We start from the raw sequence: 12,419 nt of genomic DNA, 5'->3' as shown, positions 1-12,419 counted from the left end.
TCCCTTTTATATGTGGTTGAATTTGTGTCATCCTCCCATCTAACCAATATGTCTTCTTTATGTTAGATGTGTTAACCGGTATACACACATAGGATAGAAAAGGGTTAAGTCTGGAAATCACTGATTCACCCCCCCTCTCAGTGACATCTAGTGTTCAACATCTTTCTCAGTCTCTTATTGTATCACCGGTAGGCTTTTCTCTTTGTTGAATATCCCAAGAAAATTCCTTCATCACTTCTCACATCAAACTTTCCTATATCCTCATCTCTCTTGATATAACACTTGCTTCTAAAATTTTTGAAATATCTCATAGTAAGAACATGACCAAACCATAGCTCATAAGGAGTCTTACCAGTATCACCTTTTATATGGACTTGGTTGAATGTATAAGAAGAAATGCTAACAATGTCTCTCCAAAAGATCTTCAAAACATTCCCTTCAATCAACATAGTCCTTGTAGCATACAAGATTTTTTGTTCTTCCTTTCAACAACTCCATTCTATTGTGGGGTTCTAGGAGCAGATAATTGTCTTCTAATCCCATGCTTCTCACATAATAAATCAAACTCACCATAACAAAATTATTCTCCTTTGTCAGATCTTAGACATTTCACCTTTAGACCTATCTCAGTCTCAACCTTTACTTTGAATATCCTAAATTTGTCCAATTCTTATGATTTTTCCTTGAAAAAGACAACCCACATCATTCTGGAAGAATCATCAATCAGTAACATGAAATATATGTCACCTGACACTCTTCTAATGTTTGTACATCCACATAAGTCAGTATTAACAAGATCTAGCAATCCATTAGTTGTATACTGCTTACTCTTGAAAGAAATTCTTATTTGCTTACCCAATCGACATTCCTTACATATCGGATTATCAGGCTGAAAATTTTTAGGCAAATCTCTAATAGCTTGAGTGGAATTGATCTTAATCATTGAATCAAAATTAAAAATGATACATTCTCCTATACCATAACAAACTTTCATCAATCTGAGAAATCAAGCAAATTTTCTCACAATCATTCAAATGAAAGATATTACCTTCAGTTTTAGTTCCAGATGCAATCTTTGTACCGAAGGCATTTAGGATCTTGCATTTTTCATTCTTGAATTGTAAATCATAACTTTAGTCAACCATCTGTCCAACACTTAAAAGATTATACTTCAAACCTTCAACATACAAGAAATCATCAATGTTTGATGCAAAGGCAAGAGGAGTAATTGCAAAACTTGCAAATAGATATATGATTAGGACCCAAACCCCACACTCCTAAGGTGATTCAAGTGCATCTAATGCCTCTAAGAGGCTCAAAACTTTTCCTCCACTATGCGAAGTGGATCCTCTACCTCTACACCAATTAAACACTCCCAAACAATATGTGTCTAAGGTTCACAAGATATCAAGACTCCATTTGTCAAGACAACTCAAGTATTAGCCTAAAACTAGGCCTAGGCTCCTAATAGCCCTGCAAACACTGTTTTAGGTGATTATCTCCCCAAATTTGCAAATCAATAGACAAACAAATCATATATCAGAATACCCTTTTCATCTAACAATAACATATCCAAAACTCAAGTACTGTTACTTTGGACCAACAATCTCAAAAACTCATCGTCCTCTATATCCGGTAGGCTAATTAGGCCACATTTGCAAGGGAAGTACTTTCAAAACACATCTCTAGAAAGAACCCTTCTGTATAGTCTTCGGTTATGATCCAAAACCAGGGATTTTTTAGGTTATGTGGTTAGATTATGTTTCTATATACCCTAACTTCAAAACCCTCTCTATTTCACCCTTAAACCTAGGGCTTGCTCAAAAACCAATCAAACATCACTTCCAGAATCAAATGAAGGATGATTCACCATTTCCTTAACATACTCTTACTATTTCAAACATAAAAATAGCCCCTCCTTAAGGTCGATCTGTTACTGCTATAACTATGGCACAAAAACCATGCATTTTCAGTTAATCTTTCCCAGTGTACACAAAACTTTCACTCCTTCCTATCATTAAAGGGTCAGGAACGTATGATATAAGTTAATAATTATCCAATCCATAGGAAACAAAGTCTTACATCTATGGTTGGATCATTATTTCAAAAGTAAACCAACAAAACAATGAACAAAATGACTGTAGACTTAGGAATGAACAACACAATGTGTGAACCCAAGGTTTATTGAACCTTCAGCAAATTAAAAACATGTAAGAATTCATAAACACCACCCTCACTTCATTACAAAACCAATATCAAATCTACTTTAATGCAAAGAAAGCATTAAAATCCAAATTTGCAAGAAAAATAAGTAGTTTTATTGTTATTTGGGGTTGCAATCTGTACAACCCTGTACTCCTTGTGCTCTCCTCTCTCATAAAAATGCCTCTTAGGGATTTAAGAAGGCCTCCAACAACTTCCCCAATTGATCCATGTAGTTTTTTTTCATTACAAATGATTAACAAACCTATTTTGTCATTTCCCACCAAAATGGCACTAGTTGTTATGTTCAAATATTTGAATTAAAGACTCCTATTAAACAACCTATTATGACTTCTACCCAAATATAATGACTCTTAAAGGATAAAAATGCTTTATTCAAGAGGTCTAAACACTCTTAAGACCCTTCCCAATCCTATAACCATGAAATCCCATATTTGGTCCTATGGTCCTATTAGGCCCATCAAGACAATTAACCATTACATTAGGATCATTACAATGAATTGCCATAATTGTCTTTAAAACATAAAAATTGAGTCTATTAGACCCATACACCTGCTTATCATGCTTACATGGTGTCCTCCAAGTTGTCCTATGTTGGCATATGATGAACAGGTGACAAAGTATGTTGTCATTGATGTCAATATGTGTTCAAACAGGTACACTGATATGCACCGATATGAAGCTCAGAAGCGGTACAGGTCAACTGATATGAAGAGATGTAGTGAACCAACGTTAGGGTTTTTCACTAAGTGTGACTATCGGTTGGTAGTCTTGGATTTAGGGTTTTTGATTTGGTAATCTAGCTTGTGCGATGCAACTGATGATATTTTGTGATGAGTTAGCTAAGAAATAAGGATGAGATCGATATGCCACGTCAGTTTTGTGCACGTGAAGGATTTCCTTGAGGATCATGCATGTGAAGATCGATTACATTAAATATCTACCTCGAGAATGAACATTCTTCTTAGTGGTATGAGAAGAAAGCGTGATGGGTTACTGATTTCTATGTGCGGTGAAGAATGGACGATGTAGAATGACTTGTGATATGTTTGAGATTGTTTCATTCTATGAAAAATGTTTGGATGGTCATGATTGGACCGCTTGTAATTATAAACCCAAGATGCTTAGGGTTTAGGGTTTGTGTTACCGACCTAATTCTTGTATATAAGGTCGATGAGTTTTGATATTGTTGTGGTTGGGAAAAGTTATGTATGTATCCGAGTAATGAGATACTCGCCAGACCAGTGAGTGAAAACTGCAGAGTGTGATTGTAGAGTAGAGGAACTGAAAAAGGATCTACCTTAGCATATAGTGTTGTTATCAGATCAGAGTTTTACCTGTTGTCTTCTAACCATTTCAACTGAAGGAAAATCTCTTTGTCAAGTAGCTTTAACAGGCTTATTGCAAATCCTCTAACCAGGTGACTCAAGTTCATTGAGTTCTTTAAATCCTCTAGCAAGCTAACCTTTAATAGGGTTTCAACCTTTAATAGGGTATATATCCATCTCTTAACCGGATGATCTTTAACAGGATCAGTTCCTAGCAGAACCTTATTGTAAAGTCTTTAACCAGACTAGGCTCCTAATAGAGTGAGCTTTAAAAGAGTTTAAAACAAGCTTGTGGGTATTCATCCCCATCACGGTTTTTCCCATTTGGGTTTCCACGTGAAAAATTTGTGTGTCATGAGTTGTGCATTTTACATGTGATGATTAAGCGTTCTTTTGTTTGAGTGATTATGCATGCAAAGCTAATGGTTATGGTATTGTTGATACACCACATGCATATGTTTATGGGTGGAGTAGTTATCAAGTATTGAATGTATTTGAAGTGTGCAATTTTACTGATTTATGTTGTTTGAAGTCTTACTATGTTTAATCGGTATTGCCATGGTTAAGTTCAATAATGATGACAACTAGTTAGCATTGTTTTAACTTGATAAGTTGTAGTGAAGTTTTTGTATGTACTAATTCACACCCCCCCCCCCCCTCTCAGTACTAGTTAGGGTATTTTTTGTTCATCATTATTCATCAATTGGTATCAGAGCAACTCTAGGTCCTCGGTGATATAAGCTTAACCGCTTTGAGGTAAAAGATCATGCCTTAATGATGAAGAGGGAAGGTCCTAAGTTCAATAGAGATAACTTCAAAATATGGAAGGGAAGAATGAAGATCTATATCAAGAGTTTGGGTGCTCAACACTGGAGCTATGTTGAGAATGTCTATGTAATCCCCACTAGCACTTTAATCGATGGTCAAAAAAGAGAGATTCAAGAAAATGGGTAAGTCATGGAAGCCCTTATTAACAGTTTGTCTGATATTGAGTTCATTGATGTACAATATAAGGACACTCCTAAAGATGTATGGGACACATTGGAAACTATTTATGGCAGTGATGAGCATGTCAAGAAAGCTAAGGAAGAGAGCCTTAGAGGAAAATTTGAAGACATGAGGATGGTTGAAGGTGAAACCATTCAGCAATATGGCATAAGGATCAAGACTGTGATTGGAGATATCAAGAGCACTGGTGGAACAATTGAAGATGCCACCATTGCGAGTAAAGTTTTGAGATAATTGTTACCGGTCTATGCAATCAAAGTTGCTGCTATTCATGAGCTAAGGTCTATTGACAAAACCAAGGTATCCTTAGACTCTATCATTGCAAAATTGACTGCATATGAGTTGAATAGCTATGATGGAAGTGTTCAGAAGACTGAGTCAGCCTTTAGAGCATCTGATGTACCAACCAGAAAAGGAAAAGAAGTAGGTATCAGTTATGAATCCAGGCAATGCAGAGATATGGATAATGAAGAGATTCTAATTGACTTTTAATCTCTTCTTGCCAAGAGACTTCCAAAAGACACTGGAAAATACAAAGCTAAGCTTCCTTTAAAATGTTTTTCCTACAATAAGATAGGACATATAGCTATTAACTATCCTAATAATGACAATAAGGATGAATCGATGAGGTTTAGAAAGTATAAAGGAGGAAATAGAAGAAATTGTCTTGTTGCAGTGGATGAAGGTGTTACTGATGAAGAATCTGAGGATGAAGAGAATGAGAACAAAGTGTTTGTAGCTGTAAAGGAAGAAGTGTCTAACAAGATAGCACTTGTCTCTCGCATTGACAACTCTAATGAGTGGATTATTGATAGTGGTTATTCTCACCACATGACTAGTGACCGAGGAAAGTTTCTGTCTCTAGAAGAATATGATGGAGATGTTATCAGATTTGGAAATGATGCACCATGCTTGGTAAAAGGAAAAGGATCCATCTCACTTAATGGAAAGAGTAGTGTGGATGATGTCTACTAGGTAGAAGGTCTTAAGAATAACCTATCGAGTGTTGCTCAGCTAAATGATAAAGGACTCATTATGGAGTTCAAAGGTGGAGTCTGTAGTATAATTAGAAAGAGTGGTGAACTTATTGCCACCGGTAAGAAGACCAGAGGTAACTTGTTTCAGCTGAATGCCAAGATAAGTCAGTGTCTGATGGAGAAGTTTGATGATAGTTGGATATGGCATAGGAGACTTTGTCATATGAATTTTGATAATATTGTAAAGGCTAGTAAGATCAACGTAGTAAGAGGATTGCCTTTGCTAAACAAACTGGAGAATGCTTTATGTAGAGAATATCAACTTGGGAAGATGTCTTCCTCAACTTTCAAAGGTAAGTCTTTCAGCAGAAAACTTACTTGATCTTGTGCATACCGATTTGTGTGGTCCTATGAAAACTAGAAGTATTCAGGGAGATAAGTATTTCATGATTCTTATTGATGACTTCTCAAGAATGATGCGGGTCACATTCTTGAAAGACAAGTCTGAGGCATTTGGAAAGTTCAAAGCCTTTAGAGCATTAGTAGAGAAGGAAAGTGGTCAAAAGATAAAATGCCTAAGAACTGGTCAAGGAGGTGAATTCACTTCTGATGAATTCAACAAGTACTGTGAAGATAGTGGTATCAAGAGGTAGTTGTCTATCCCAAGGACACCACAATAGAATGGCTTAGCAAAAAGGAATAACATGATTGTAGTTTAAGTGGCCAGAACAATGTTGATCCAAGGAAAGGTTGCTCACACTTTTTGGAGAGAAGCGGTGAGCACTGCAGTCTATACTATGAACCGAGTACTCATCAAGAAAGCTAAAAATAAAACCCCTTATGAGTATTGGACTAGGAAGACTCCCACTATGAGTTATTTTAAAGTATTTGGCAATAAGTGTTACATCAAGAGAGGCGAGCATCTGAGAAAGTTTGATGCTAAATGTGATGAAGGAATATTTCTAGGATATTCCACTAAAAGTAAATCTCTCAAGTGCTAAAACAATAGAACATAGAAAATTGTTGAGAGTAACAATGTCAGGGTTGATGAATCCCCTGAGGAGCTTGAGGAAACCTACAATGAGAAAGTGGAAGATGAACCAGGTATAGCCTTCTGGGAACTGGTTAAGAAAGAAACAAGGAAAGACCTCAGTGTTCATGTACCGGTAGAAGCTGTAGAAGAAGAAGTAAGTGAAGAAGAAGAGGAGAAGCAAGTAGAACCAGCTAGAGTCATTCCTAGATATGTGAAACTACATCACGATCCAAAGCAGATCATAGAAGATAAAGATGCAGGGATAATCACAAGAAGAAAGGTGAAAGAAAACTCTTGCATGATTTCTGAATTGGAGCCTTACTTCCAGAGAAGAGCTTACAGATGAAGACTGGATTAAGGCAATGGAAGAGGAGCTAGACCAGATAGAAAAGAATGCAACATGGTCCTTGGTACCCAGACTAGAACACAAGAATGTCATAGGTACCAAATGGGTCTTCAGGAATAAGCTAAATGAAGAAGGCACGGTTGTGAGGAACAAGACAAGACTTGTATGCAAGGGATATGCTCAGAAAGAGGGAGAAGACTATGGAGAAACCTTTTCTCCTATGGCTAGAATAGAAGGTGTCTGAATGCTACTTGCATTTACAACATTCAAGGGATTTAAGGTATACCAAATGGATGTGAAGTCTAGGTTCTTGAATGGAATCCTAGAAGAGGAAGTGTATATTGAGTAACTAGATGGGTTTACCTTATCAGAAGATAGTAACGTGGTGTGTAGATTACAGAAGGCCCTGTATGGATTGAAACAAGCACCAAGGGCATGGTATGAACGGTTACACTCACATCTTGTGAAAATAGGATTTCAAAGAACAAGTGAGGATAGTAACATATACCTGAAATCTGAAGGTGATCAGATTTTGATCTGTGAAGTATTTATAGATGACATAATCTTTGGAGGAGATGATGAAATGAGTCATGCTTTTGCAAATGAAATGAAGAAAGAGTTTGAGATGTCTCTGATTGGAGAGATAAATTTCTTCATTGGTTTACAGATTCAACAAATGAAAGAGGGTATCTTTATTACCCATTCCAAGTATGTCAAAGAGGTATTGAAGACCTTTGGCATGGAGGAGAGAAAACCAGTTGGTACACCGATGGTGACCGGCTATAAACTGACTAAGGAAGATGATTCAGCGTTGGTGAATGAGGAGTACTGGTCAATGATTAGTAATCTGCACTATGTGGTGCACAACAAACCGGATATTGCTCATGCAGTGGGCATAGTAGCTCATTTTCAGAAGAGTCTAAGAGAATCCCACTTGGTAGCAGTAAAGAGGAATCTTAGATACCTGAAAGGGACTGTTGACTATGGATTGTGGTATCCATACAATGGTGATTTTAATTTCAAAGTGATTACTGATGCAGATTGGGTAGGTAATGTGGACGATCGGAAGAGCACAACTGGTGGAGCATTCTTTCTTGGTGGAAGACTAGTCTCCTAGACAAGTAAAAATCAGAGCTATATTTCTCAGTCTATAGTTGAAGTAGAATATGTAGAAGCATTTATGAATTGCACTCAGGCAATCTGGATGAAGCATGTACAGAATGGCTTCAAAGTACCTATATCTAAACAGCTGAGTATTTTCTATGATAATACTAGTGCAATCAATATTTCCAAGAATTTGGTATTGCATGCTAGAACTAAGTACATTGAGCTCAAGTATCATTTTTTGAGAGAGAAGGTTCAAAATACAGGTCATATTACAACATGTTTCTAGTAAGGAGCAACTAGCAGACATATTCACTAAGCCCTTACCAAAGATTACATTTACCTATTTGAGAGGTGAATTAGGGGTTTTGCCCCTTCATGAAGCAAACTAAAGATGTGTGATCCATATCAATCAGGTATCATAGTGACAAATCTTTCAGGATTGATTTGTTGAAGGATGCTACTCCATAGGGGGAGCAACATAGTGGAGCATGGAAGTTTGTGCCTCCACTTTGGCATTGTTGTCAAAGGGGGAGAAGATATATGATAGGGGAGAAGATATCTGATGAAGATATTTTATATGCACTGGTCTATGATGTTGGCATATGATGAACTGGTGACAAAGTATGTTATCATTGATGTCAATATGTGTTCAAGAAGGTACACCGGTATGCACCGGTATGAAGCTTGGAAGTGATCTAGGTCAACAGGTATGAAGAGATGTAGTGAAGCAGTGTCAGGGTTTCACTAAGTGTGACTATCAGTTGGTAGTCTCAGTTTTAGGGTTTCCGGTTTGGCAATCTAGCTTGTGCGATGCAACTGATGATATTCTATGATGAGTTAGCTAAGAAATAAGGATGAGATCGAGATGACACATCAGTTTTGTGCATGTGAAGGATTTCCTTAAGGATCTTGCATGTGAAGATCGATTGCATTAAATGTCTACCTCACGAATGAACATTCTTCTTAGTGGTATGAGAAGAAAGTGTGATGGGTTACTGATTTCTATGTGTGGTGAAGAATGGATGATGCAGAATGACTTGTGATATGTTTGAGATTGTTTCATTCTATGAAAAATGTTTGGATAGTTAGGATTGGACCGCTTGTAATTATAAACCTAAGATGCTTAGGGTTTAGGGTTTGTGTTACCGACCTAATTCTTGTCTATAAGGTCGATGAGTTTTGATATTGTTGTGGTTGGAAAAAATTGTGTATGTATCTGAGTGATGACATACTTGCCAGACCAGTGAGTGAAAACTACAAAGTGTGATTGTAGAGTAGAGGAACTGAAAAGGATCTGCCTTGGCATATAGTCTTGTTATCAGATCAAAGTTTTACTTGTTTTCTTCTAACCATTTCAATAGAAGGAAAATCCCTTTGTTGGGTAGCTTTAATAGGCTTACTATAAATCCTCTAACTAGGTGACTCAAGTTCATTGAGTTCTTTAAATCTTCTAGCGAGGTAACCTTTACCAGGGTATATAGCCATCTCTTAACCGGGTGATCTTTAACGGGATCGATTCCTAGCATAACCTTATTGTAAAGTCTTTAATCGGACTAGGCTCCTAATAGAGTAAGCTTCAAAAGAGTTCAAAACAAGCTTGTGGGTATTCATCCCCGCCGTGGTTTTTCCCATTTGGGTTTCCACGTGAAAAATTTGTGTGTCATGAGCTGTGCATTTTTCATCCGATGATTAAGCATTCTTTTGTTTGAGTGGTTATGCATGCAAAGCTAATGGTTATGGTATTGTTGATACACCACATGCATATGTTTATAGGTGGAGTAGTTATCAAGTATTGAATGTATTTGAAGTGTACAGTTTTACCGATTTATGTTGTCTGAAGTCTTACCATGTTTAACCAGTAATGCCATGGTTAAGTTCAGTAATGAAGACAACCGGTTAGCATTGTTTTAACTTGATAAGTTGCAGTTAAGTTTTTGTATGTATTGATTCACCCCCCCCACCCCTTCTCAGTACCAGTTAGGGTATTTGTTGTTCATCATTATTCATCATCTTCATGTCAGGGGCTCCTGCACCATACTCCCCCCAATGAAAAATCTCTTTTTCCAAGAGAACAAACCTTTTGTGTTTAGATCTTGTGACTCCAATGATGATTGTTTGGTACATGTTTGCACCTTGTTCAACTGCTCAAATGGAACTTTTTGACCTCTACAACATGCATCAATATCAAAACAAGAATTACTGCTTAGAAACTTATGTGTTGGTCCCCTCATGGAACTGTATTTTGTCTGTCGTGGCTGCCTTCTTTCATCTACTATTTGATCTCCAAAACATATGACACGTTTATCATTTGAGTCAACAACATTCAAAGGATTCATAAAAAAATTTAGCCCATCTTTATGCACAAGGTATCTATTAGTGTATCCATCATGCATTGTATTTCTCCCATACTGCCAAGGTCTTCTGAGGATTAAGTGTGCATAAGTCATACGTACTACATCACACAAAAACCTATCATGATATTCCCCAATTGAAAAACTTTCATGTGTTTGTTCCCTAATGAGGATATGGTGTTCTTTGCTGATCCAAGTAGCATAATAAGGACTTCTATGAGGAAATCTTTGTAAATGAAGTTTATTGACCATCTCATAGGAAACCAAGTTATTATGTGAACCTAAATCTATAATCAATATGAAAATTTTACCTTGACACAAACACTGAGTTCTGAAAATGGATACCTTATGCTCTTCTTGCTACTGCAACGTGCCTTTGTTAAGCATGTGGAATTCTCCTTCCAACACTGGACTTGCTTTCAATGGTTCATTTTCTTCTTTCTTTTATTCTTCTTATGTCAGGTTGACTCTCCTATTCATGCCTCTATCTGATTGTTCCCACTTAGGATATTTAAAAGAAGGATTCCCCACTTCATTACAATTGAAGCATCTGCCTGTGAAAGTGCCTCTACCTGCCCCAAATATTTCACCTCCTTTGTATCCTCCTCTTGAATTAGAAGATGTCTATTTTCCTTTCTCATTTCTTTGTCCTTGTTCCCAATTTGTTCTACCACCTCTTCCTCTTCCTCCTCTTCCACCATTCCCTTGTCTTTCTTGCTTCCTCTTCAACTTCTCTTCTGCTCTAATGGCCAACTGAAAACATTCTCCCAATGTCCAGGCATCTGCAAACCTATTTCATCTTGAAGGTTAAATCTTAACTGATTCAAGTACCTTTCTATCTTCTCTTCTTCATCCTCTAGACCCCCTCTGATACTAAGCTTATGAAATTGTCCAGTATAGGACATCACATCCATGTCCTTTTGCCTCATCTTCTTCACATGAATTGTATAATCAGTTGGTAAAAACTGATCCTTAATCAAACCTTCATTCTAGCCCATGTTGTGATCTTTTCCAACCCTCTAGCCATTCTTTCATTATGTATATCATGCCACCATGTCAAAGTTGTACCTCTCAGCTTAGTTTTGGCAAACTTCACTTTCTTTTCTTCATCCATTTCCTCAAATTCAAAGTAGTTGTCTAAGGCATCTAACCAGCCTAAGATTTATTCACTATTCATCCTCCCTTGGTAGATAGGTAAGTCAAAGTTGTTCTTACCTCCATCTTGGACTGGCTTTAGCAATCTCACCAATCTCTTCTCTTCAGGATCTTCTTCTTCCCTTCTAGGCTCTTCATGTCTTTCCCCTTCATCATGTGTTTCCACTTCTTCATTCATCTCCTCTCTTATAGGTTCTCCCCTTTCTTTCTCTAAGGCTTCAATCCTTGCTAGAAGTTTTATCCTCTCTCTCCTTTGTTTTCTATCCTCCCTATCCTTTCCTACTTCCAACTCCCTCTTTTCCCTCTTTTCTCTTTCAAGGGATTCTCTCAACTCCTCTATCTCCCTAGCCATTTGATTTTTAGGTGCCATCTTATCAAAACATTTCCTCAAATATCTACTTACTACTATGATACTAATCTGATGCAGAGGTAAGAGGAGTAATTGCAAAACTTGCAGATAGATATATGATTAGGACCCAAATCCCACACTCCTAAGGTGATTCAGGTGCATCTAATGCCTCTAAGAGGCTCAAAACTTGTCCTCCACTAAGCCAAGTGGATCCTCTACCTCTACACCAATTAAACACTCCCAAAAAAAATGTGTCTAAGGTTCACAAGACATCAAGACTCTATTTGTCAAGACAACTCAAGTATTAGCCTGAAACTAGGCCTAGGCTCCTACTAGCCTTGCAAACACTATTTTAGGCGATTATCTCCCCAAATTTGCAAATCATCAAACAAAAAAATCACATATTAGGATACCCTTTTCAGCCAAAAATAACATATCCAAAACTTAGGTTCTATTACTTTGGACCAACAATCTCAAAAACTCATTGTCCTCTATATTTGGTAGGCTAATTAGGCCACATTTGCAAGGGAAGTACTTTCAAA

This window comes from Cryptomeria japonica, chromosome 4, assembly GCF_030272615.1.
Source record: "Cryptomeria japonica chromosome 4, Sugi_1.0, whole genome shotgun sequence".
Lineage (NCBI taxonomy): Eukaryota > Viridiplantae > Streptophyta > Pinopsida > Cupressales > Cupressaceae > Cryptomeria > Cryptomeria japonica.
This window is presented reverse-complemented; position numbering follows the sequence as displayed.